Here is a 26,663-nt window from a genome sequence, read left to right on the forward strand (position 1 = left end):
AAGTCATCGTTCAAGATACTTCAAAAATTGAAAGTCTATTAAATCCACATCAAAAATTAAAAAAAAAATTGAGAAAGGCTTTGATACTCTTTCGCGTTTTATCTTGAAAAGAAACAAATTAAAACAGACTTAAATTAATTAATTTGAGCAAATAGTGCACTAAATATTATTGTAGCTCACTTTTCCTGAACGCATTTTTCATATCGTTACGTAAGGTTCTTAACCTCGCCAAAACTCTTGAATTGAGTCTGGTGTATCGATTATTATTTCCTTCCTGTCTCCGCTTCCTGTAACTAATATTCTGAAGGTAAAAATCTAAAAGAAATAATTGCTACGGATCAACCCGAACATTTTTGTACATTTGTCAAATGAACAAACAGCATTTATTTTGTTTTTACCGATAGTTGAAATGTGTCACTGAAACTAATTATTAGAATTAAACAGATAACTAACTATTTTGTGTATAATTATAATCATAATAACTAACATAATTCAACTCAAAATAGTTATTATAAATTATCATTAATGAAACAAACTGGTCGTAGCGTAATCAGCAATCACTACTATACTACTACTACAAATCAAAAAAACAGTGCATTGCAAATATGTATAATATTACTCAGTTTGAAAAACAATAAATGAGTTTATATGTTCAAAACTGTATTTCCCTTCAGTTTTTTTCAAGTGTTACTAATATCGCAAGTCCTTTATCCGGAAAATTAGATTATATGTATATTCTCAATGCGATGGTTTTTGGCTGATAAAATTGGGTGGATGAGTAAATAGTTAACTAGTAAGTTTCCTCGTAAGGTTGTTTCTAAAACTTTACTCTCTCAGATAAGTCAATATATGTAGTTTAGTTGGAACCCTTCTTTAGGAGACTATTTAGAGGGAACTTAATTTAGAAAAGTTGTGAAACATTATTTTACCGCCTAGGAAAATTTTCAAGTTTTTAGCATTGAACTATAAATATGACAGGATGTACTAGTTATTCCGATAAATGCTTAATTCTAGATTGCAAAGTGTGGTGAATTACACTTAATGTAATGACCTTAAAATTGGTATTTAACAGTTTCACCATTTACAGTTTTATTCTCTTGAGAATTATATAACAGTGAATTGCAGTTTTGATATTGTTGTAACGAAACTTTGTAGGAGTGTGAATCTTAAATCAACGTATTTTTTTCTTTCTAAAATAAAGTCAACGTTAATTAAATCGAACAGAATGAGTAAAAACTACCACGTGTTGTAAAAAGCAAATAAAGTCACTGACAACTCCACTTAAAGCAAAGTACTTAAGTAGTATACTTTTAAACATGAAAAGCGCTTTTGCAAGCAAACTAATTATAAAGTTTGTATAGACCTTCCAAGTGACAATATAAAGGCATGATATTCATTATTAATTGCCATCTCTCAAAGTAAGCGAAACTGAACCATCATATAATGTAAACAGAAACGATATGATGCAGTTTAAAAGAGAAAACTTGAAACGCGTCCAAGAGCTTCCAGCACCAGTTAGTGATTTTTACTCGCGATTATATAAGAATAAACCAGCTAATGCATCCAACTCCACCACAAAGCTTTACAGCTATAGTTTCTTACTTTATACTCATACCTAATCAAAATTAATACATTCCAAAAATTCCTTTACAAAGTGACGAGTTTTTTATTTCCAAATAGGCACGATCTTGAAAAGGACAAAAGACACTAAATTCGGGTAAACACTTAAAGTCATGTTGAACATGGCTCAGGATACTTAAAAAATGTATGCCATATCATTTTTGTGAAGACGTAGGTAACAAACAGTGAAAAGTGGAAACGATTATTCGTCCCGTGTTTTATGACAGTAAACCCATGGTGATCTCATTTATTCATTTGGTTTATATTTTATCACATGAAGTTCTGTATTTATTCCTAATTTTAGGTCCTTCTTGTGCGACTAAAGTAGCTGCTAATTTTCAGAATTGATAATGTGACCGAATTTAATAGTTATTTATGTATCTAAGAGTTTATTAGTTTTTTGCGATTCGTAGTTTTAATTACAAACAACAAAAATTCAAAGTAATAACAATTTATAGATCAAATGCTACAAAGTGCTCCCGCTTCCGTCTCTGTCTATCTGCCTGGCGTCTGTGTTGATTTTTATTAGATACATAATCTCCGAAACTACTGGACCGATTGCTGTTAAATTTTGTATGTCAATGATTTAAATTTTATACAAAAATATACTCCTATACCTGTGGTGTACGAATCCGCTATCAATTTAACATTTGCAAATTATAATAACATTGTACTACCAACACGGGACATAAGAATTCGTGCAGTAGTGCGTTTTAAGGAGAACGGCGACCTGCGGCCGCACGTTCAATACCGAACTTGGCCGTTTCTTTTTTTTACATGTTAATGTGCTGTTACTAGTTTTGTTTTGTGCTATAACTAGTATTATCTATGTTGATGACGTCATCACATATTTTTATAGGACGAATTAATAACGATTCACCCCCTCTGTTTTGAGAAGACAAACTCATTGAAATCAAACTAATTTTTACGTGACACTCTTTCGCTTTATAAACATAAACACTTGAACTTAAACTTGTTATTAGTGCTGAGAAGATATTTTATCCATGTCTATAATAAAACTCCAGTGCTAGTGATTAGAGAGGATTTTCGGTCAACGCGAGTTTCTATCCTACAAATAGTCTATGAAAAGTTAGTGTAATTCTGCTGTTTTTATTATGAACTTATACATCAGCGAATTCATTTTAGAAATAGAAGATAGAAGACCGCCTACTTGGAACTTAACATTCTTACATAGCGTAAAAATGACACTTGGTTAAGAAAAAAATCTTACCTTTGGCTTCTATTTCTACTGCAATTTGTAACCAATCCCTTCATCTTCAAAAATACGGACCTATTACAAATGAAGAAAAATGTCAATTCCTAAAAGTTTATTTTTTATATGGTTGAATGCTGTAAAAAATCAATTCCACAAAGGTTCTTACCTTTTTAAATCCATCACGGAAAAAAAAATTAGTTCTGTCGACAATAATTCTGATTACACCAACTATGTTTTATAATTAATATAGAACAACTAACTTTATTGTGCCGAGGACAATACTGACATATTTGGATCAAAATAGTTGTACCAACAATACAGTATAGTTGGCAAAATAACAATATCATATAGTCAATTCAACAATATAGATTAGGGTCGGTGCGACTTACTGCTTTATTTATTTCAACTAGAATTGTAACTCATTTAATATTGTTGTGGCTAATAGAGTTTTTAGTTAATAAATAAAAAATCTGTTTCATTAAATTGTTTTATTAAAAAATAAACAATAAATGTAAACAGTTTACAATGTAAATGCAGTTATTAATACGCTTATCATTACTTCATTTGTACAATAATAACAAACAATTTTCTAAATAGGTACACTCATTAGAATTTATATAAGACGAACCTAATTTTCATTTTGAAGGTTTAAATACAACATATATTTTAGCAAATAATGGAAGATCCAATACATCAACCACAATAATGTCATGCTTCTTGTATGTTAGTCCTAAAATTTTTACCCACTTAAAGCGTTCTACATAATCTATATCATTAGTAATAAACATGTTAATACTCTGAAACACATATAAAATCTGCTGGACCATACTTTACTGTTTTTGTAAATCCATTATTACAAATAAGTTTGTGACATAACTGAAGTTGATTTTGTATTCCTAACGTTAAGCAAATATTTTTCTTTGAACAACTAATATTAGCAGTAATTTTAAAGGGTCTGTGTTTCGATTCGAATCTCATAGACCAAATATGCACCAGAGGTCCGACCATACGTACAAGTAAAGGATAATGTATCATATTGTAGTGTTTCGGTTTAAGTGTCTGTTTTAATAAAACTGTATAAATATAGTGGTGTTCATAAACCAATGATTTTAAGAGTTGCTCATATTGAGGTTGAACTGACTTATCTAAAATTATGTCCAATATTTTACATAATGTCAAATATAACTGCCAATAGGTATTATTCTCTGGCACTAAATGGCCAACCATTAAACCAAACAGTGAACCAAAGCACATCATTTCAGAAGCAGACATCTTTAAGTTATTCTTCTTTAGTTGATCTTCATTAATTTTAGGTGGAATATTTGTTTCTGATCCATAATCAAAAGCCGCAATTTTAGAATTTAACATTGTCAAACTAAATAATTTTATTTCATAAATAAAATGCTTTAATATTAAACTCAGGTCATAATTACACACTCCTTCTAACATATCGTGCATTATGTCCACACTGTAATTTTCGGTAACATCAAAACCAATTACTTCGTTCCAAATAGATTTTTTTTTAATACCTGTTAGAATAGGATTATTTAACTGCAGATGGTTTTCGTAACTAATAACATTACGAAGCTTAGTTTGATCTTCTTCACATTTTATTTGACACTCAAATTTTGTCATTGTGCAAAGACGGCAAAAATGAGTTGCGCTAAAACTCTCAACAAAATCTAGCATTGAGTTTAGTCCAAGATTGTTTCCAATACATAAACCGATGGTAAAATAAATGGTCCTACACTCTTGTCCGCAGTTAATATTTATTACAACATTGTGCAGATAATTTAATTCTAAAATTACAATTTTAAAAACTTGATTACCAACCGTTTTTCTGTCAAGAGGCTTAAACAATTGTACCAATAAAATGTTTTCTGTTAACGATTGAAATTCTGGGGGAAAACATGGAATAGAAGCATATACAGCCCCTAACTTATTTATGCCTGAATGTGATCCTAGAACGTTTCCCGTTTCATAGTCATCGAAATATATGAACAATGGAAAAACAATTTTATTCTCAAATAGTTGTAATTTCGATTGCCAAAGCTCACACTGAATAAAATTTTCTTTAATGATGGTATTATCCATAAGAAGTTTGGTATATTCGAAAGTTTTTTGAAACACATTGGGTAATTCAAAATTTTTTTTTAAATTGTCTCTAAGTGGAATTAACGTACCTTTTGAAACATAAGTATTTACCATTGAACAACATTTTTTAGTTTTTGATTCGATGTCTTCACGTATAATCAGGCTTTACATAAAAACCACATTTCTGAAAATATTTAAATCTTTTATATTCTGTTGACAACTCTTTGAAAGGATTTTGACGCAAGTTAAAATAAAGATTTACCAAATCAATTAATTTATCCTCACATTTAAGTGTGGTTAACAAGTTAAAAATAAAAATTTGGAAAGTTTTTAAAAATGTTCCATTAAATAATTTTGATGTCATATTAACAACATTTTGAACTTCAACCCTAGGTATGCAATTATTGCTATACAAAGATGAAACAAATTCTAAGACATCGTTTTTAAAGCTTTCAGTATCAATTTCATTTTTAATTAAATGATTTTGTAAAGGGGTGTCTGTATTTGAATTCTGATGAACATTATTTAATGTGGTCGACGCTGATGGTAGCATTCGCAAATTTTTATTTACTTTTTCGCTTGCAGAAAAATTTTGCCCTAAACTAGGTGTAATTCTATTGTTAGAAGTCAAATGTTTGTCTTTGACATACTTTCTGAAAGAATTTATATTACTCATTGTTCTGAAACAAGAATTTTCACAACATATTAGTGGTCCATCTTTAAAGGAATGCACGTGTTTTAAGTGCAATAGCAATATTTTTATGGAAAGAAATGATTTATTACACTGAAAACATATCATATTTGAAAATTAGGTATATCATGAACAAATTAAAAACAAAAGTAAAAAAGACAAGACAAAAATTTAACAGTTATTCAACAGACTCAAAAATGTATTGACGGAAATGTTATTTACATCATGTTTTGCATCGTGAATATTGTACATGTGCTGTTAAATTAACTGCCAAAGATGCTTACTTGGAGACGGATATTCTGCATTTAAAACGTGGAACATTTTGAAACATACATCAAAACATTTGACTACGCTCCCTACGCTATATAGATAAGAGTCTACTTGTAACATGCAACTTAAATTTTCAAAGTTACGATGGGTAGGGGTTGAAATGTATCACACTTATTAAGAAATTTGTTCCGCTGCTGTTCTAGCACCACCTTCACTTCGTCTGCTGTTGGAACATGCAGTAAAAACGTCTCCTGGCACTCAGTTTTTGACGGTCTCCATCTTATTTTATTTTTTTTTTTGGATTTGATTGTGACGTACTTGACCTGACACTTGTTTGGACAAGATGGGGTAAAATTAATAATGCAAGTGCATTAGTGGCATCTAAAACATATTTGTTATTGCAATTTATAAATGGAGAAATCAGATTGTATACCTTCAGACTGACTTTCTGACAACTTTTCTAAGTAATGTTTTACATTTACATCTTTTGAATTTTTCATGACAAAATCATTAATTTTTGCGTATAAATTGTATTCTTGATTCGGGAAAAGTTTTTGGAAATCCACTTCAAACTAAAAATAATTATAAATTTCATGTTCTACCATAAATGTAAATGAAATTCAATATATATTCCTACAAAATAATAATTTCATATAGCTTACGTACTAAAGTGTATCCTAGAGGTCTCTTAAGTGCAGGGAATGTTGTTAAATATTCAAATATTGTAGACTGACTCTCGTTGTACTTTTTTAGCCTTGTTTTGGACGTTTCCTTCCAATGTTCAATCACTTGTGGCCACGGTTCGTAGTTATTTTTTAACCACTGTACGATATTTCATAGTTATCGTCTTCTGCACTCAATTCCTCTTCCGAGATTTCTATAAACACAGTTGGTCCATTATAAAATTTCTATTTTTATAAAAAAAACTAACCTACTGTTACTATTTCCTTTAGTCTCTAAAATACCAGACTGTCTTAATGTTCTTCTAGTATTGTGGTACTTATCAAATAATTTTCCACGCGCACACTTTTTGTATTTTCCGTCTACGTTGCTATACGGTGTATAATATGTTTCAATTCTTTCCTTTGGAAATAACTGTTTAATATAGCGTGCGAGCTGAATAAACCGTCTTGAAGGAATTCTATAAAAAAGTTTTTATTTCTCAGAAGCTAATGCTTTTAAAAAATAATGTATTTCACCTTTTGTCCAAACGGGTTCGCAGTTCTTCTTCAATAATGATTGATACTAGATTGTTCTGTAAGGTAGGTGTTAATGACGTTTCAGAAGACTTTGTTTGCAACAACTGACGTCCCTTAACACTTTTCTTTAAACATTTTTTTAGGTCCTGAAAGATATTTACTTTAAAATGGAATTGAGGGGACATAATTATGTATAATTATACACATTTGTTTCTTCAGAAAGCATTATTTTAGTGAAAAATAATTGCATAGTAAATATATGTTACTTGCTTAACGATTTGCCATAACAAAAAATACAAAACAGAACAATGTAAGAATATAAATTAACTTACAAAATCATAGGTAATTAGTTCATCCCCTACTGTGGGATTGCCAATGAAGGCATTTTGCCTTTTATAGGGAACAGGTACAAGATCTAGAATTATACATAATTAAACGAATTTAAAAATTCAAGCTCATACCTACCTAGTGCTTTATCTTGAAAAAAATCCTCGTAGTCTTTGGATATAATTTCATTTAACGGTGTAGATGACTGTGAAGGAGTCGAGCAAATAGAAGTGAAGCTAGCATCAGATAATATTGGATTTTCATCGACAGCCAAACTGTTTAATGATGTAGTTGAAGCAGGTGACAACGAATTGTCCAAATTATAGAGAGGTCGTGAGATAAAATTCAAATCAGACACGCTATGGTTCCGTTTGCTGGTGGATGGACCATCAGAACTCTCGATATCCACAATACAGATGTCAGTTTTTAAATGTTTAAAGTGGGACAAAAACTTTGTTCAATCTCCTATTTTTGGAATAAGTTCCTTTATTAAATCCTCCGTTAGGTTAATAAAGGCTGCAAAATCTACACCCTGTTCTGAAAGATGAGAATCGTAATTACTAAATTGTGATATAATACTACTTATTTGAAATAAGTTAAATTAAAAAGTTTTTTCAAAGAGAAAAAATGATCTTTTCATTTTTACTCAACAGCCGTAGAAATAATGATGACGATTGTTGAGTAATAAAATAAATAATAAATAAATGATTGTTGAGTAACATGTATGGGTACTTCCGTCTTAAGTCATTATTTTGTGAGGAGTATTTTTGTTAGTTCTTTAGACCGCAACCTGCAATAAAACCATTACGCATTAGGATGCGTTCACTAAAGAACAAATACGGTTCTGGAAAGGTATATAAAGGTGGCGACTAATTTTGATTGACAGCTGTACACAGAGTATAGCTTCGAAAACGACTCGAGATTTTACAGCGGCAATACTCATAATAATTCGAGTCATTTGATTTTATCTTTTGCTGGACATTAACTGGAATTAAACAGGTATGTACCTTAGATACCTAAACCAAAGAATATTCTACAAGTGGTTCTAACTTTTAAATCCTGCCTAGTTGCCTTATCGTCTATCCGGTTGGAGTTGAGCAGCCATTTCTTGACACACCACAAGATCAAAGTTCTAGCAGCACTCCTTTTCACTACGTGTCTTAATCGCGCATTCGGGACTTAACACCGAACACTCGGAACTTAAGACCGCGCACTTGGAACTTAACACTCTGACATCGCGCAAGAATGACACTTCGTTAAGGAAAAAAAATCCTAACTTTGGCTTCTAGTTCTTCTACTATTTGTAACCAATCCCCTCATCTTCAAAGATACGGACCTACTATAAATGAAGAAAAATATCATTTCCCAAAAGTTAATTTTTTGTATGTTTGAATGCTGTAAGAAATTAATTCCACAAGGGCTCTTACCTTTTAAATCCAGTCCATATGTGTTTTCGTCCGCCAGGTGGACCTGTTCTGCCGCTTCTTGACACAGTAGAAGATCAAAGTTTCACAAGCACCACATTTCACTAGGTCTTTTAATCGCGCACTGGACACTTACACTCCGCAGAGGAAATTAAAATCGCCCAAAAATAACAATTGATTAAAAAAAATCCTACCTTTTTGGCTTCTACTTCTGCTTCCAATTACAGCGAATTCCCTCTTCTTCAGCATGCGGACCTACTGCAAATAAAGAAAAACATCATTTAACAAAATTTAAATTTTGGATCGTGGAATGTTGCAATTTTTTTTCTAAATGTTGTTTAAATCATTATTGCAATAACTTTACTAAAAAACTGTCACTTAGATACCTAAACCAAAGAATATTCTACAAATGGTTCTTACCCTTTAAATCCTGCCCGAATGCCTTATCGTCTGTCCTGTTTGAGTTGAGCAACCATTTCTTGACGCACCACAGGATCAAAGTTCTATCTGCACTACTTTTCACTACGTGTTTTAATCGCGCACTCGGGACTTAACACCGAACACTCGGAACTTAAGACCGCGCACTTGGAACTTAACACTCTGACATCGCGCAAGAATGACACTTCGTTAAGGAAAAAAAATCCTAACTTTGGCTTCTAGTTCTTCTACTATTTGTAACCAATCCCCTCATCTTCAAAGATACGGACCTACTATAAATGAAGAAAAATATCATTTCCCAAAAGTTAATTTTTTGTATGTTTGAATGCTGTAAGAAATTAATTCCACAAGGGCTCTTACCTTTTAAATCCAGTCCATATGTGTTTTCGTCCGCCAGGTTGGATCTGATCTGCCGCTTCTTGACACAGTAGAAGATCAAAGTTTCACAAGCACCACTTTTCACTAGGTCTTTTAATCGCGCACTGGACACTTAACACTCCGCACAAGAAATTAAAATCGCCCAAAAATAACAATTGATTTAAAAAAATCCTACCTTTTTGGCTTCTACTTCTGCTACCAATTACAGCGAATTCCCTCTTCTTCAGTCATACGGACCTACTGTAAATAAAGAAAAACATCATTTAACAAAATTTAAATTTTTGGATCGTGGAATGTTGTAATTTTTTTTCTAAATGTTGTTTAAATCATTATTGCAATAACTTTACTAAAAAAATATCACTTAGATACCTAAACCAAAGAATATTCTACAAATGGTTCTTACCCTTTAAATCCTGCCCAGATGCCTTTTCGTCTATCCGGTTGGAGTTGAGCGGCCATTTCTTGACACACCACAGGATCAAAGTTCTAGCTGCACTACTTCTCACTACGTGTTTTAATCGCGCACTCGGGACTTAACACCGAACACTCGGAACTTAAGACCGCGCACTTGGAACTTAACACTCTGACATCGCGCAAGAATGACACTTCGTTAAGGAAAAAAATCCTACCTTTGGCTTCTATTTCTACTGCAATTTGGAACCAATCCCTTCATCTTCAAAGATACGGACCTACTATAAATGAAGAAAAATATCATTTCCCAAACGTTTATTTTTTGTATGGTTGAATGCTGTAAAAAATCAATTCCACAAAGGTACTTACCTTTTAAATCCCATATGTAATTTCCTCCGCCAGGTTGGATCTGATCTGCCGCTTCTTGACACAGTAGAAGATCAAAGTTTCACAAGCACCGCTTTTCACTAGGTCTTTTAACCGCGCACTGGACACTTAACACTCCGCAGAGGAAATTAAAATCGCCCAAAAATAACAATTGATCTAAAAAATCCTACCTTTTTGGCTTCTACTTCTGCTACCAATTACAGCGAATTCCCTCTTCTTCAGTCATACGGACCTACTGTAAATAAAGAACATCATTTAACAAAATTTAAATTTTTGGATCGTGGAATGTTGTAATTTTTTTTCTAAATGTTGTTTAAATAATTATTGCAATAACTTTACTAAAAAAATGTCACTTAGATACCTAAACCAAAGAATATTCTACAAATGGTTCTTACCCTTTAAATCCTGCCCAGATGCCTTTTCGTCTATCCGGTTGGAGTTGAGCGGCCATTTCTTGACACACCACAGGATCAAAGTTCTAGCTGCACTACTTTCCACTACGTGTTTTAATCGCGCACTCGGGACTTAACACCGAACACTCGGAACTTAAGACCGCGCACTTGGAACTTAACACTCTGACATCGCGCAAGAATGACACTGCGTTAAGGAAAAAATAATCCTACCTTTAGCTTCTAGTTCTGCTACTATTTGTAACCAATTCCCTCATCTTCAAAGAGACGGACCTACTATAAATGAAGAAAAATATCATTTCCCAAAAGTTAATTTTTTGTATGGTTGAATGCTGTAAGAAATTAATTCCACAAAGGCTCTTACCTTTTAAATCCAGTCCATATGTGTTTTCGTCCGCCAGGTTGAAGCTTTTCTGCCGCTTCTTGACGTAGCGGAAGATCGAAGTTTTAGAATCACCACTTTTCACTAGGTCTTTTAATCGCGCACTGGATACTTAATATTCCGCAGTGGAAATTAACATCGCCCAAAAATAACAACTGATTTAAAAAAAAAAATCCTACCTTTTTGGCTTCTACTTCTGCTACCAGTTACAGCGAATTCCCTCTTCTTCAGTCATACGGACCTACTGTAAATAAAGAAAAACATCATTTAACAAAATTTAAATTTTTGGATCGTGGAATGTTGTAATTTTTTTTCTAAATGTTGTTTAAATCATTATTGCAATAACTTTACTAAAAAAATGTCACTTAGATACCTAAACCAAAAATATTCTACAAATTGTTCTTACCCTTTAAATCCTGCCCAGATGCCTTTTCGTCTATCCGGTTGGAGTTCAGCGGCCATTTCTTGACACACCACAGGATCAAAGTTCTAGCAGCACTCCTTTTCACTACGTGTCTTAATCGCGCATTCGGGACTTAACACCGAACACTCGGAACTTAAGACCGCGCACTTGGAACTTAACACTCTGACATCGCGCAAGATTGACACTGCGTTAAGGAAAAAAAATCCTACCTTTGGCTTCTAGTTCTGCTACTATTTGTAACCAATCCTTTCATCTTCAAAGATACGGACCTACTATAAATGAAGAAAAATATAATTTCCTAAAAGTTAATTTTTTGTATAGTTGAATGCTGTAAGAAATCAATTCCACAAAGGTTCTTACCTTTTAAATCCAGTCCAAATGTATTTTCCTCCGGCATCGCCAGGTTGAATCTGATCTGTCGCTTCTTGACACAGCAGAAGATCAAAGTTTTAGAAGCACCACTTTTCACTAGTCTTTTAATCGCGCACTGGACACTTAACACTCCGCATAGGAAATTAACATCGCCCAAAAATAACAATTGATTAAAAAAGTCCTACCTTTTTGGCTTCTACTTCTGCTACCAGTTACAGCAAATCCCCTCTTCTTGAGCATACGGACCTACTGTAAATAAAGAAAAACATCATTTAACAAAATGTAATTTTTTGTATCATGGAATGTTATATTTTTTCTATTTGAAGTTGTTTAAATCATTAGTGCAACAGCTTTACTAAAAATATGTCCCGGAAATATCTAAATACAAAGAACATTCTACAAATGGTTCTTACCCTTTAACTCCTGCCCAGATCCCTTATCGTCTGTCCGGTTGGAGTTGAGCGGCCATTTTTTGACACAGCACATGATCAAAGTTCTAGCAGCACTATTTTTCACCACGTATTTTAATCGCGCACTCGGAACTTAACACCACAAACCCAGAACTTAACACCGCACACCAGTGACACTATGTTTAAAGAAAAAAGCGTCATTTTTGGCTTCTTCTGCTACTATTAATAGCGAGTCCACACATCTTCAAGGTTTCGGTTCCCCTATAAATAAAGAAAAATCTAATTTATCCATATTTTATAAATTTCAAAAATTACTACTTAGGGGGTAATTTCAAGTTGGACTTGCGAAATCGTAAGTGTCGTTGCTATGGTAATTTCGATGACAGTTGTTGCGATTCGCGATATGATTCGTTCTCGCGACTGCGATCATCGCATCTTCCGTGGCAACGGGGACATGCGAAATCGTAAACCCAACTTGAAATTGGTCCGTTAGTAAACGAGGGACGCTTTACTTTGTAAATTATGAACGCCATACTTTATACATTTTCTTCGTCATAGTTTACAAACAACAAGGGCCGTAATGCGTGAATTTTCAACTCATTTTTCAACAATCACAGTACTAATACGATTCCATTTACTAACAACTACCACTACCAAATTTAGAAATCAACAAAAATTCACTGACACGAATGCATATACACTGACCGGCAAAAAAACCGGCCACCTTGAAAAATTTCGCAAACCCAAACTTTTAAAATTATTAATTTAACTAGTGATCGTTATTTTATTAAAGAACCATTCACTATTGACACATTATGTATAAATTACCAAAAAAAAGGAGACAAATAAATGAAGAATTAAAGTTAATTTAACAAAATAACAGAAATATTGCGACAATTTGAGAGACGTCTGTAAGAGTTAACGGCATTATTTTTGCGTGAAAACGTTCATTAACTGCCAAACTTGTAATCAATTGATGAAAGACACTGTTTGCAACAACAGCCTCCTTTATTGTTTTAATTAAGAAAATATCGTACTTGGTCAGTTTCTGTTATTTTGTTAAATTTAATTCTGCTTTTATTTGTCTTCTTTTTTTGCTAATCTGTACATCATGTGTCAATAGTGAGTGGTTCTTTAATAAAGTAACGATCACTAGTTAAATTAATAATTTTTAAAGTGGTTTTGCGAAATTGTTCAGGGCGGCCGGTTTCTTTTTGCCGGTCAGTGTATTTAAAACGATCGTTGACAATAAATTAAAATAATTTGGCAGTAAATTGCAACTTTCATTTTGTCTCCACCAAAGGGAAAACTAGAAAATTTCTATTCGCGAAAAAGACACCCGCTTCGACCGGCAAACTTGAATCAATCTCGAAAATTTTCCAAAAATTTAGAGATTAAATTTGTGGAACCGATTTAACAATAATAAGTATTCGCACAGTGTATCGATTTTAAAATACGAATCACGTAAGTCGCAAATTAAAACTCAAATTGTACGTACTCCGTTTTCAACCTTTTTTGTAAAAATATTCTTCCGGAAGTAGGCACTTTCCTTCGTAATCATACGATTAACGCAATTGATTTTCACAAATACTTATTAATCATAAATTAGAAAATTTCCAAAAACGCGCAAAGCCGAGGCTACTTTTTTCAAATTTTGTTAATTTAACAACGTTTGCACAAAATATTTTTTCTATTAATTCGGTTTGAGGGGAAAACGGTTTTCGGTTTATTTATGAAAAGTGTTATCTAATTAGTAATTGCTATTGTTCAAATATTATTTAATTATTTCGTGATAATTTATTACCAGCGTTTGCAAGAGTTGAAATCGTAAATAATTAGAATATCGCAAATTTGAAAACTTACAATAACAACAGCAACACCGCTCGATGCATACGAACTTGTTTTTCCAACTACTTTAGAAAAAATGACCTTCGGCGAAAAATTTCACATTATTGCGCAACAATCACGGCACACTAAGACGATTCTATTTCCTGACCACTATCACCAATAAATTTAAAAATTAACGAAAATTCACCAACACCAATGTATTTATTTAATAGGATTAACAATAAATTTTAAAAAATTGGCGGAATTTGCAACTTTAATTTTGTTGCCACCAACGGACAATAAATTAAAATAATTTGGCAGTAAATTACAACTTTCATTTTGTCTCCACCAAAGGGAAAACTAGAAAATTTCTATTCGCGAAAAAGACACCCGCTTCGACCGGCAAACTTAAATCAATCTCGAAATTTTTTTCCAAAAATTTAGAGATTAAATTTGTGGAACCGATTTAACAATAATAAGTATTCGTACAGTGTATGGATTTTAAAATACGAATCACGTAAGTGGCAAATTAAAACTCAAATTGTACGTACTCCGTTTTCAACCTTTTTTGGAAAAATATTCTTCCGGAAGTGGGCACTTTCCTTCGTAATCATACGACTAACGCAATTGATTTTCACAAATACTTATTAATCATAAATTAGAAAATTTCCGAAAACCCGCAAAGCCGAGGCTACTTTTTCAAATTTTGTTAATTTAACAATGTTTGCACAAAATATTTTTTCTATTACTTCGGTTTTAGGGGAAAACGGTTTTCGGTTTATTTATGAAAAGTGTTATCTAATTAGTAATTGGTATTGTTCAAATATTATTTAATTATTTCGTGATAATTTATCAACAGCGTTTGCAAGAGTTGAAATCGTAAATAATTAGAATATCGTAAATTTGAAAACTTACAATAACAACAGCAACACCGCTCGATGCATACGAACTCGTTTTTCCAACTTCTTTAGAAAAAATGACCTTCGGCGAAAAATTTCACATTATTGCGCAACAATCACGGCACACTAAGACGATTCTATTTCCTGGCCACTATCACCAATAAATTTAAAAATTAACGAAAATTCACCAACACCAATGTATTTATTTAATAAGATTAACAATAAATTTTAAAAAATTGGCGGAATTTGCAACTTTAATTTTGTTGCCACCAACGGAAAAATGAGATTAAATTTGTCTATTCGCAAACTTGAATCGTTCTGAAGTTTTTCCAAAAATTGAGATTAAATTTGTCGAACCGATTTAACAATATTATTCGCACAGTGTACGGATTTTTCTAACTTAAAATACGAATCACTGAAGTCTGTGAATTAAAACTCAAATTGTACGTACTCCGTTTTCAACCCTTTTCGGAAAAATATTCTTCCTGAAGTGGGCACTTTCCTTCGTAATCATACGACTAACGCATTTAATTTTCACAAATATGTATTAATAATAAATTAAAAAATTCCCGAAAACGCGCAACTTTAAAAATATATACGATTGTGCTGTCCAAAATAATTCTTTCAAATTTCGGCTGGGGAAACTAATTTTTGTACAAACTATTTGTTTCTATAACTACGATCTTATAGGAAAACGCTTTTTGGTTTATTTATGAGAAGTGTTAATTATTATTTACTATTGTTTAAATAGAGTATTATTTAATTACTTGGAGATAATTTATAAACAGCGTTTACACAAGTTGAGTGTTTTCCAATAAATTTAAAAATCAACGCAAAATCATTATTGCAATATTGTGTGTTAACAATAATTTTAAAATTCACGAAAACGCAGCTGTTGTCATGACGTCATAACGAGCCAATCAGAGCGAAATTACCACATTTCCCGCTTGTAATTTGAAATTTTTTTGGGAATATCTGTTTAAACATTAAAAAAAATTGGTCTAAAATTATTCAGAGACAGCTTCATTCGCCCTTGAATTTATTTAATAAAATCTGATTTTGGAAACAAACACATTATTAATAATAAATTACAAAACTCACAGGAAGTGGAAAAATTGAAAAACAACAAAAAATGTTTATCCAACCGATCACCAAGTTTGTACTTACACCCTTTTCGGGCCTTCTAGAAAATTATCCTGTGTGAAGTGGACACTTTTCTTCCTGTTCACAATACTAACACAACACATTTTCATCAATATTTATTAATACCGAATTAGAAAATTCAAGAAATCACACTTCTTTAACACCAGACGGCCTCGATGTTGCTGTGACCGGAGGGAAATCAAAACAGAATGCAATTAGCCAAAAAACTACAATAGGCAAAAAACATGACCGTTCCTTGGTTATTTAACAAAAACGCCGTCGAATGTCGTACGATGATCAGGTCAAAATTATTTTACAAATCATTGAATAAAGTGAGATAGATCCTAATCAGAGGAAGGTCACCAATATCTTCAAAGTTTAAAAGACAAAATTGATCAAAAATGTTGATGACGTCATCACAAAATTTTGTAATGGAAAAACTCACTTAAAACAAACTTGTAGCACGCTTCTTTACATTCACTTTAAGATTGCATACGTATTTTTATTTATTTTGTAAGAGTTATCATTAGAATTCGCAAAATCAAATCAAATAATTTTTCGAAACAGTTGGATTTGATGTACTGTATATTATGGGCGAGGAAAGTTCTGTGGGTGTAATCTTCGACCTTTTTTTTAATTACTTATGCAGATTGACTCAAAGAAATATGTGAATGCGAATTAATTAAAGTGTTGATGACGTCATCATAAAATATTATAATGGAAAAAAACCATGAAAACTTCTATATAGAATACTCATTTACCTACTTTAACAGTCCGCAGTAATCGTTATTTTAGCTTGTAGGGGTTATCAAAAAGAAAATTAAATTCGCAAAATTAAATTTTGTAATTTTTCTAAGTTTAGACCGATTTTCAAATGTTTGTGGTGTAATTTTTACAAATCGTAACAAAACACATGCAGTGGAAACTTACCACAAGCAGAGCCTCCACAAAATCTTACTCCATTCTGCCACTAACCCCACTTTCATTTTTTCCGCCAAAAACCAAAAGATTGTTTTTTTAAAACCGTTTAAATTTCATTTGAACACTTTATCCACCAAAATCCAAAAGACTTTTCTCAAAAACCTCTCAATGTTTATCTTTAATTAATTAATAATCGAAGAGATATATTTCCGATCCGGCGCACTCGTTAATACTGGTTTGGGCAATGTGCATTACACCCCCTCCCGGCTCCCTTCGCGACCTATTCGCGATTTCCAAGAATCAAGTCGTCCGACAACTATTTCCGAGAAGTCCGTCTCGCGGTTTTTTTCCAAGAAATATCGATATTTATATAAATAAAATATGTTTACTTATCACCTCCAAAAAATTGATGACGTCAGCTCGAAAGTTTGTCGAATAAATCCTATCTAAACTGTACAAAATATGATGAGTCTGTACTTGTGATTTATCACTCCATTCATATTTTTTGGATTTGCATATACAGGGTGACCCAAAAAAATTAATGAATGCGTAAATGTATTTTATTGATTTAATCAGGAACTACAGAACCGAATATTTTCAAATCTTGCAGATGTTTTAAGGTTATAAAGAGCATAATAGATTTTTAGTCAAAATATATTTGGTTATCTTCTCCAAAAAACTGATGACGTCAGCTCAAAAGTTTGCCGAATAATTCCTATCTAGAATATACAAAATATGATGAGTCTGTACTTGTAATTTATCATTCCTTTTATATTTTTTAAATTTGCATATACCGGGTGACTCAAAAAAAATGAATGCGTAATTTTATTTTATTTGTTTAATCAGGAACTACAAAACCGAATGCTTTGAAATCTACTGCGAAAAAAAAACGTAATAGGCATGCAATCGTCACGTCTCCGACAGCGAGGGAAGTACTGTCTAAACTCTTTAGTCCAATTTTTTTATTTTAGATTTTTCTAGTTTTCATAGTAAATATGTAATAATAATGATAATTTCTCATTTTTCAATTATTGGATTTTAAAACTTTTTCATTTATTTGATTTTTCAATTTCTCAATATTTCTTTTTACAATTTTTCGATTCAATTCATTTTTTCTGTTTTTGTAATGTACTGTAAAGAAAAATGATGACTAAGGAGGAATAAAAATTGCTTCAAAATTAACCAAAAAAAAGACAAAAAAGGTGACAGTAAAATGTAAAAAGAAAGACGGCAAAAATGCAACAAAAAAAGATGATGAAAAAATTTACAAAAAATGCCGCAAAAAAATTAATAAAAATATGTAAATAAAAACGCAGTAAAAACGACAAAACATAATAAAAATATGTTAAAAATGTGATAAAAATGGGGATAAAAAGGATGGTAAAAAGGCGATCAAGAGCACCAACAGTAGCTATAAAAAGGGTACCAAAAAAAAAATCTAAAAAATCCACAAAAAATTCAACAAATTATAAGCGAGAAAACAAGGGGAAAAAGTAAATAAAAAAGGTGGATTAAAAGGGCGCTAAAAAGGCCACAATAAACGTGATGAAAAAAGATTCGATAAGAAATTTGACAAAAACATGTTAACAAAAAAAAATATGTACCATAAAAGAGATGTCGAAAAAGTTTCAAAAAAAAGGCCAACGAAAAGCGACAAGAGACAGGACCAAAAGAATGCCACACGTCAAAATGCAACAAAAATGGACAATAAAATTTAGAAGAAATTCTACATAAAACTTTACGATAGAAAAGCAAAACTGAAAAAGAAGTTAAAAAAACAATCACAAAAAAAGAAAAAATAACAAAAGAAACACGAAAAAAGGTCACAGATGGCAAAAAAGGCGTGAAAAGCAACAAAAAAAGGCGAGAATAAGTGAGAAAAAACTCAATATATATAGGCAGTAAAAGAAATAAAAAAGGGAAAAACCGGAAATAAATGGGGGGCAGAATGCAAAAAACGTTTAAAAATACTTGAAGAAACGCAGTAAAGGAAAGACAAGAAAGCGATAAAAATCCATAAATGGGATGTGCAACAAAAAAGTACAACTTAAAACAAATACGACTGAAAAAGGGATTCAAAAGAGCCACCAAAAATGCGATAAAAATAGTGACAAAAAATGCATTAGAAAAACACAAAAATACTACAAAAAGTGAGAAAAAAAGCGACAATAAAATTGAATACCTCAAAAATTAAAAACCTGGTTTTATCGATTGTGGCAGGTGAAGCACTAAGGATTGTTTTCTAATATATAATTAACAACGGTGGAAAGTAATTTTGATCATTTACGAAATTTTAAGGTTTTATGGTATAATTCGCCATTAAAATTATACAGTAGTCCCCTGAATCACCCTGTATAAAAATCAAGTGGAGTATCAAATACAAGATGTTTCATTTCGATGAAATAAGAAACAACACATTTTAGTGTAAGTATTGTAATCGAGTCCATCGGACGAATGGCCACTTTTATATTTTTCTCGACGTTTCATGAACCCTAGAGCACGAAAAAGTAGTCTCCCGTTTCCGTTTGTCTGTCTGGTGCCTGTAATACTCGTACTGTATCCATTTTTAATTAATTAATTAAAATTAATTAATCTACGAAATTTCTGGACCGATTGTCGTCAAATTTTGTATATATATTAGAAATATCATCTAGATGGTTAAATGCTAACCAAAATTTTACTTATTACCACCAACAATTTGCTGACGTCATTTCAAAGAATTCTATGTTTATTTAATTTAACTGTTTCTTTTATTTGATACAACCCCTGTAACTTTTTTATTCTTAAAGATAAACCTGTAGTTCTTTGAGCAAATTTGTATCATTTTAAATTTTGTAATGTGAGAACAACTTCACATTTTTATTATAACTTCCGGTAAAACCGGAAATAACGTCAACTTTATTTTTTTATGGAACGCTAGGTATATTTTTTCATAAACGGAAAGATTGATTTTTTCTAAAAATCAAAAGCAACCAATATTCTAAAATCAATATTTAAAAAGTTCTATCGCCACAGAAGCATCGTAATGTACAAAATTGCTGAAATTGATTATATTGACTATTTTTACATGTCCGGATAAATTTTTATAAACAACTTTTGATTTTTTCCCTGTGACACTTCTATTGTTATTCTATTTTAACGCTTAATTGTAGTGGCTAAAGGTTCATAATGTTACTAAATTAAGTAACCATTGTTGATAGTTCACTTTTTTCTGCTATTTTGGAGTTGCAGAAAACTACATAACTGTTATTAAATCTACGTCTAATTGTGTAAGAATAAACTCGACGATAATAATTAATTTTTGACGTGTTTCAACAAAACAAAAAGGTTACTCTTAAAAGCGGTAATAGGAAAATAAGTGCTTTATGGAAGTTCTAGCTATAATAATTGCCTAATTATATTACTAATGCACTTTTTTACATGTTTTTCCTTTCAAACCGCAAAGCTAAGAAAAAACTGTTAACGATTTGTGCTTTACTCAACAGCAAAGAATAATAAACATTAGTCATTATTAGTGGATTAACTGTAAGAAGTATTTTTTTGTGTCTTCGTTCGTTTTTACAAGTTTTTCGTCAAGCTGTATAGTTACTAAAAACAAGCGTTTCCGGGCTAGGCCATAGAAAGTTACATTCAGATGGCGGAAAGTCCTAACTCTAAATGTCTGAATGGTACTGAAGTGTTAAAATATCTAATCAATTCGAAAAATATCAATCCACTGATAAACGCCAAATGTAGACTCATAATATGTATTTTACACATTTTAGATAGGATTCATCCAGCAAAATTTTGAGATGACGTCATCAATTTTTTTGGGGAATAAACGAATAAATTTTGTTCACGATTACTTTAACAAGTTTGCAATATCTCAGAGCATTCGGTTTTACAGTTTCGAAGTTAATTTGCAAAATGTTGTTTTTTGTTTATTTTCCAAAAATCTGGTTGCCTAGAGTAAAAACTCCATTCTTCAGACAGACAAACGGAAACGCGCAACCTACTTCTTCGTACTCTAGGGGTCATAAAACGTCGAGCAAACTTGCCAGGGCGCTTGCGAAATTCCGGTGTAATTATGTGTATTTTAACTTATAATAGAAATAACTGAAATCCAGCTTCAAAACGTACCCACCAAAAAGGAAATGTAAATGTTACACAAAATTTCTGAAGCAAGGGTCACACTCGTGTTATGTACCTAGGCTCCAACAGAATTAGTAACTTTTATAAATCATTAATTCTTTTATAATTAACCTCTAAAAGCGACCTATTACATATATTTAAACCCCCGCAATAATCTTTAATTTTCAACTTTCCATATTTCGTATTATTTTAACTTGTAATAACTCAAACTTTCTTGGTTTAATAATAATGCGTAAATCGGTTAACTGTTAATTAATGTTATTGTTACGGCATTGGTGCTTGGAAAAACATGGTGTCAAGGCAACAGCAGCTGAATCAATATAACGACCCGCCTTTAGATGACGTCGCATTTTGGGATGCAGCAGCTGATACCGTGGGCGTCAGAATCGTGTCAATGGAACGGTAGGACGGCAATCAGACGGACTACCAGCGCTTGTCCAGGACGTGGGATCGAAATCCTTCCGAAATTACGCGTATCATTTCGATAATGTATCGTATGAATCGCAAGCTGAGTTCATTATTGGAAAAGCTGAGCCTTTATCTGGAGTAATAACAATTTAAAGCATGCAATCGGCGAAGCTGTTTGCCACTGCCAGTATTACACCAACCTTGCACTCTATGACCTCATTTATTTTAATGATTTGCAAAGCGGAGGACCTAGTACGGAAGTGCAGAAGACCTAATCTAAAGGTCCACCCACCATGAAATTTATATTCGAACAATAGATTTGCAAAGTGTTTATTGACAGTTTACTTGCAGAGGCCACCGACACCGAAGGTTGAACTGGGGGCTACAAAATTGAAAAGCATCAAATTTTTAATTTTACTTACGAAGCATACCGTTGGTATGATATTAACGAATTTTGGCCGTAAAAGTGATAGGCTCTGGATTATGGCTGTAGTCTCTGTCCAGTAATAGACTCGAATTTTTCCTACCTTTGGCTTTTATGGCGTTGCTAATACATTTTCAGAATATAATATTGTTACGTTATATGTGTATTACATAGCGATTATGTACAAAAAAATTCCGGCGCAACTTGTGTGGATTTTTCCGACACTCGCTGGACTCGACTCGTTGACTGAATAATCGTTCCCGACGGTGGCCTCTATTTAAATCCATACATTTCTCTGAATGGATCGCGAACACCGCTTCGAGGTTATGTGAGAACCAGGACAATTTTGTGTAGTTTCGTATTTTATATAATATATATTTTTCCTTTTTTTTTTAAAGCTAGTAACAAAACTATACTTTTTCGACCATCATTATATACTAGGTGCAGAAAACATAAGTAAGAATACATATATCCGACATATGTATATGTAATTTTAACTCACCCACTCCTCTAGGGTAACATGCCTGCCGGTTCCACATACGAGATAAGTTGGCTCACACCCAGAGGTAGGCCGGCATATACGAGATAAATGAAAAAAGTAAACACGTATTGTATAGTGAATGTACGTTATTCTAATGGAGTTGTCGCACAATACACGGTCACCGAGCTCCCAAAGTCGAAGACCCACGTTAAGATCTACGGCACAACCCTTTTTTCGACTGTGAACTCAGTTTTTAAATACACGTAGCTACAATCCTATAATAACTGCCGACCAACATGCAAACCATTTTTAAAAATAGAAATGCATTTGTTAATTATGGTCTTCTCCGTTGTTTCAAAGACCTATGTTGAAACTTCTGGTCAAATGCATGTGGATAAAGGAACCACATAACTAATACAGCTGCCGATCCGGCAAATTTACCTACAGTGGGAAAAAACAGGAATGCTAACCTATCACGCTAACTAGCTCCAATCTACACTATGGTTTTCAAAGCGCAACCCAAGCTGATAATTTCAACAACTAAGTATTTATGAAAGTTTTTTGCGAGTATTTTAGATTGTTCAAGATAAACTCTTATCAAATAAGGTACATTTAGAATACAAAACATAGAGACCACAATACGAAATTGGATTGAAATTTTAATTCATCAGAACGGGAATATACCACTCCAGGTAACGTTTGCATTTATTTGTGTATTCCGAATATAAAAGTGCCGCTAAAGCTTGAATGAGCGCTGGGAATCGTGCCAAGAGGGACCACGGGCTATGGTTTATAGGTTCCCATGAGTCCAGTTTAAGCACATGATCCCAAGAGATTCTTTTGTGGAACATGATATACAATGTAACAAAATTGTGGAGATAACAGTCGTATTGATTGACACGAAATTGTTAATGGAGTACGAAAACGTAATGAATTTTTCAAGTATTAAAAGGATAATTTAAAGCCACAGATAAATTATGACGGCTTATGCTGTTTAAGATAAATTTGCGGATGCTATAAAACAAGCAACGGAAAGATGAAAGGGGAAATGAGATATGCTTTGAGGTACACCATTTAAGTCCTGAAGAGTACATTAAATTTGTATTTAGAACTTTACGTTGAATAGATTTTCACGATTAAAGTTTTCCAGTGCGTAAACATTAGTGATGATGTTGTAAGATTAAGCGAATTGCAGAATTCCGTTGACCAACGACGTCTGTCAACCAGGTGAGTAGTGAATGGAGTGACGTACAAAGGTGACCTCCATCGAATCGATTTTTAAACCGCCACGGTGCCGCCAACGACACTGCTGGTACGAGATGTTTGTGTCTTCACTTTCGGATTGATCAAATCGACATACACATGCAGCTTCTACCGGCATGAAATAATTAGAGCTACTGAAAAATGAGGGCACACGACAATCGACAATTTTACTTTTTTTTTTCTATTCTTTAAATGATTAACAGATATTCATGTTATCACCAACGTTTTCTTAAAAATATATTTAGCACTGAAACTAACGGGTTAACACTTTTCTTCATGAATGGACTCAGATCAACTATAACTAGTACAGTAGCAACATATGAGGCTCTTTGTTTCAAAACTAACAAAAAGTAGTAGTATTCCTGTTATATGATGGTAGATAAATCATATGATCAGGAATAAAATTTTTCTCTCAAGAAAGCGTTAAACCGTAACAATCATAACAGTGCCAGCTACATTTGCAATGTTTTCCTTACTGCAAGGTATAATATAATATGTACTTTATTTTTATATTATCTTTTATTAATATTTAATAAGAAGCAACTTTTTATGTTGGCAATTCTGAATTATTTTCAATTTTGACATGTGCACGCTTAACAAACATGCTGATTGGTTGAGGCGATGGCAGCTGTCATAAATGTCACTTTGACAATCAAGTATGCTATCATAAAATTTTAAATAGGTTGCCAACTTGACAAAACAATCGCAAGAATTAATAGTCACTCGGTATTTTTCTTTATTATGGCCATGTTTAATTATGTGTAATTAATTTTTGTTTAGTAATTTGTTTGATATAAACAAAATGCACTGAATTAATAAAACAGAGTACCATACGCGTTTTCACACTGCCACTAAACCACAAACAAATAAATATTTACCTCAAACAACATATTCCACAAACTTCACCATAGCATGTTCATTAAAACCTTAGCCGCATTTTGACACATTTAACATGTTTTAACATTAGTAACCACATACTTGTAGATCACAATATTATACATTTTTATTTATTTATTTTTTCATGCCGAATCAACTGCAAAATAGGTTTATCAAGTTTTTTCTCACTGGTGGCATTTGCAAACGAATTGTTTGTCATCGTTAATTCAAAGTAATAAATAAATAAAATAAAATATAGAAAATTCATACAAATTTTATTTTGATTTGTATGAAAAATATACTATGTACAATATATTAATTGCGAATGTATAAAACTAGAGTACAGTTAAAAGTATTTTCAAAAATCAATCACGGAAATTTAACACAACTAATTTTTAAAAATCATTGCTTATTTTTCTGTCACTGTTAGTCAGAACGTTAAAATAGTTCAATGTCTTTTATGTCAGACAATGAACCGAAGTCTCTAGCAAAGTTTTTTTATTATTTACTGAAGCTTCATCGAAGAATCTAATTGAATTTAGGTCTCCATCAGTAAGGGTGCTATTGTCAGCCTGTAACTAAGAGATTGTCAAGTTAGCTTTCCGGTCCTTTAAAATCAAATTTAAATCACTTAATAAAAGTCTGATATCTTCATGTTTTCATGTACATTATTCTTCTAAACACAAAAATATCACGAATTTGAATTTTTTAAACAGGTGATATCGCAATCCTCATAAATAATCATGCAAACGAAGTTGTTTTACGTCAACTGATTCGTTATTAAAAATGATGTTTAATTATTCACTACGTCTAACAGTTTTTGTCGCCCCATTTTACTTAATTTTAAAGTCCCATTTTTTCTAACTATAATGCATAAATCGATTATGTTAAGCTTGGGTTGATTATCTTTTTAGAAAACATATCAAAATGGTTTGCTTTTAATGGTCTTTTATTAAATGATAAAACTAAATGTATTTATTTTCACACAGCTCAAAAAAAAGTTGCCAAGACAGCTCTTAACATAGGTACCCAGCACTTAGAACCTGTAAATAACGCAAAAATTTTAGGAATATGTATTGAAGAAGTTTTGAATTGGAATATGCATTGTACACAAGTTATCAAAAAAATTAATATAGCATGTTATCAAATACGAACGTTAAAATACATTGTCGACTTACACGTCTTACTAAATTTTTATTATGCGCATGTACATTCGCGCCTTAGTTATAGCATTTCACTATGGGGTTCTTCGCCTGCGGCTAATGAAGTTTTCAAAGCCCAAAAACGTATTATTCGTAATATAGTGTCTATTGGTTCTGCGTGTTCTTGTAAACCGCATTTTAAAAAATTAAAAATACTAACATTACCCTCAGTTTATATTCTAACTCTTTTGGTTTACACATTCCAAAACCGTAATAAATTTATCTTAAATAAAAACATCCATGAACACAATACTAGAAATACTCGAATTTATTTAGCTAAACCTAATTTGGAATTATATAGACGCTCTCCCAACTATCTTGGGCCTAAACTTTTTAATGCTTTGCCGGATGATGTTAAATCTATCAATAATGTTAAGAAGTTTTGTAGGACTGTAAAAACTTTATTACTCGAAAAAGCATGTTACAGCGTAGATGATTTTCTGTTGTAAATGTTATTGTAATTGCCATAATCATGTTAATATACATGTATGAATGTAGTTAGTTTATATACTTGTTTATTGTTTGTTAATTCTGACGTGTCATATACAAAAATGTATTTTTTGTCTTTTGGCTAAAATAAACTTATACTTATACTTATTAAAACAAGTAACAGAAACAACTTTTGTATGCAGCAT

At 32.1% G+C, this 26,663-nt stretch overlaps 1 protein-coding gene and 1 long non-coding RNA gene across 9 annotated transcripts in view; one reads left to right on the plus strand and one right to left on the minus strand.

Annotated features, from left to right (window-relative positions):
- The window catches only part of Ih (I[[h]] channel), a 196,989-nt gene that overhangs the window by 75,220 nt on the left and 95,106 nt on the right, over window positions 1–26,663 (plus strand). The gene's annotated exons all lie outside the window — the stretch shown is intronic.
- LOC135134301 (uncharacterized) lies at window positions 6,955–7,503 on the minus strand. The gene is made up of 3 exons (XR_010281273.1): window positions 7,423–7,503; window positions 7,091–7,236; window positions 6,955–7,032 (listed from the first exon to the last, which is right to left on the minus strand). It is a non-coding gene; the product is annotated as an uncharacterized LOC135134301 (long non-coding RNA).

The sequence above is a fragment of the Zophobas morio genome, unplaced genomic scaffold (assembly GCF_036711695.1).
Source record: "Zophobas morio isolate AGI-343-1 ecotype UQ-CSIRO unplaced genomic scaffold, CSIRO_AGI_Zmor_V1 ptg000023l, whole genome shotgun sequence".
Lineage (NCBI taxonomy): Eukaryota > Metazoa > Arthropoda > Insecta > Coleoptera > Tenebrionidae > Zophobas > Zophobas morio.